Genomic DNA, 2,877 nt, shown 5'->3' with positions numbered 1-2,877 from the left:
TCTACCTTGCTGAAGAGTTTTAATCATGAATTGGTGTTGAATGTTATCAAATGCTTTTCCCACAGTTATTATTTTTATTTTTTAATCTGTTAATATGGTGAATTTTTTTTTCTTTTGAGACAGAGCCTCAAGCTGTCCCCCTGGGTAGGGTGCTGTGGCATCACAGCTCACAGCAACCTCCAACTCCTGAGCTCAAGCAAGTCTCCTGCCTCAGCCTCCCAAGTAGCTGGGATCACAGGCGCTCGCCACAATGCCCAGCTATTTTTTGGTTGCTGCCATCATTGTTATTTGGTGGGCCCGGGCTGGATTCGAAACCGCCACCTTAGGTGTATGTGGCTGGTGCCTTAGCCACTTGAGCCACAGGTGCCAAGCTGGAATTGTTAATGAATTGTGAAAGGGCCAAATTCCCATTCAGAGAGAAAGGAGACAGCTCAGATAACCCAATACTACATATGTATCAGTGCTGGAATGAATAAATAAGGAACACTTCCTTGTGTATGCAGTAGATTAGCACAATTACAGGTTCACTCATAAGAAACTGCTGATATTTGACCACTTTGACTTGTAAAATAATGGTCACTTCTTATGATTTGAATTAATATGTCAGACAAAGAGGAAACATATCATAAAGTAGATGGAAAGGGGCAAATAGATCAAATCTGCAGAAATTTTGCACTCTACCTTCTAGGGTTCATTTATTCCATAAAATGTTATTGAGCAATGGGGGAGCAGAGAGAAGGAAGGAGGGAAGGGGTGGGGGGTTACAGTGTATGACACATCTCTTGGGGGTGGGACACAATTATAAGAGGGACTTTATCTGACAAGTGCAAGCAGTGTAACCTGTTCTTGGTACCCTCAATGAATCCCCAACAATTTTTAAAAAATTTTATTGAGCACTTACTGTGTTGCCTGCCTACCGACATCACTCAGTGAGCTATGGCATCAAAGAAGACAATCAGGGTTCAGCTGTGGAATGAGAGAAGGACAAGAAGCACAAGGCTTCTTACCCCCACCTATTCTGAACTGCTTTCCTTAAATCATGAAATTCCACTGTTGGAGAGGGACTTGGAGGCCATTGAGTCTCAGGTAATAAATACAGAACAAGAGAGAATTTTTCAGGATATAGACTTCTATAATATATAAAGCAATAGGCTCGGCGCCTGTGGCTCAAGTGGCTAAGGCGCCAGCCATGTAGACCCAAGGTGGCGGGTTCAAATCCAGCCTGGCCCGCAAAACAACAATGACAGCTGCAACCAAAAAATAGCCAGGTTGCTGTGAGCTGTGATGCCATAGCGCTCTGCCTCAAAAAAAAAAAAAAATGTATGTCTTATAGAGGAAACAAAGATAGTTTACATGGGGATAAGACTTTACTAAGAAAGGACTGTTTGGGATGCATCTCAAGGGAGAAACAACTGAGTTAATGGATACAAAACTAGACTTACTCTCTGTAGACACTACACAAATGCAGTGAAAGTAATTGCTTTACATTTGTCAGAGCCCTCGAAGCTCTTTTGAGTACTAATAATTATATTTTACGTATGTAGAGAAACTTATAGTTTACAAAGTTTTTTCATTCACAACATTTTATTTGATCTTCCAAAAAAATTCTGTGAAGTAGGTAAGACAGAAGTTATCTCCATCTAACAAGCACTTCATTTGACATAATTTCTGTCTTAAAGAAAAGTTGCTGGAAAAAAAAATAAAATAAAAGGGAAGAGGTGGGAAAAAAAGAAAAATTGCTGGGACTGTGCAAACTAATACGATTTTTTGGAAGAAAGTATGGAGAATCCTCAAAAAAGTCAAATTAGACTTTCCATTTGATCCTGCAACCCCACAATTAGCTATCTACTTGAAGAAAAAAAAATCACTTTATAATAGCTCAATTTACAATCGTCAAAATGTGCAAACAACCTAAATGCCCACCAACCCTGGAATGCATTAACAAGCTGTGGCATATGTATACCATGGACTACTGTCCAGCCATAAAAAAAGATGGAGACTTTGCATCTTTTGTATTAACCTGGATGGAGCTGAAATATATTCTTCTTAGTAAAGTATCATGAGAATGGAGGAGGAAGATTCCAATGTACTCAATACTAGTATGAAGCCAGTAGACAATTTAATACATACCCACATAAAACTCAAATCAACTTAAGGTGGGGGGCAGAGGGACAAGGGAGCAGGGGAAAGGGGAGGAGGAAGGAGGTGGGAGTACTCACATCTAATGGGCACAATGTTAGGGTATATGGCACACCTCTTTGGGGCGGGACCTAATTATATGTCAAATTAACTTGAAAAAATTAAAAAATAAATAAATTAAAACAAAAAACACATGAATCACCTGACTTGACAAGCAAAGATGCCTGGAGTCACATTGGACATGATGTAGTGAGTGTTACAACAAAAGAAGACTCTACGTGCTAAAAGAAAAAAATTTCTTTCATAAAAAATACAGAGGAAACAGACACATGAATGTAAAACAGCTGTGGCCATTCAAAACTCTAGTTTTGTCTATAATGCCTGTGTGCACAGATCCATGGGGTTTTTTTTGTTTTTTTTTTGTTTTTTTTTGAGACAGAGTCTCACTTTGTTGCCCTTGGTAGAATGCTATAGTATCACAGCTCACAGCAACCTCAAATTCTTAGGCTCAAGGGATTCTCTTGTGTCAGTCTCCCAAGTAGCTGGGACTATAGGCACCCACCACAATGCTGGCTATTTTTTAGAGATGGGGTCTTGTGCTTGCTCAGGCTGGTCTTAAACTCCTGAGTTCAGGCAATCCACGCACCTTGGCCTCCCAGAGTGCTAGGATTACAGGCAGGAGCGACTGCTCCTGGCTCACACAGATCCATGTTTTAACAATTAAAAAAAGTTGCAATA

Source organism: Otolemur garnettii, unplaced genomic scaffold, assembly GCF_000181295.1.
Source record: "Otolemur garnettii isolate 467f Iridium unplaced genomic scaffold, OtoGar3 scaffold00104, whole genome shotgun sequence".
NCBI classification, from domain to species: Eukaryota; Metazoa; Chordata; class Mammalia; order Primates; family Galagidae; genus Otolemur; species Otolemur garnettii.
The sequence above is the reverse complement of the archived record's forward strand: the minus strand, read 5'-3'. Positions refer to the sequence as shown.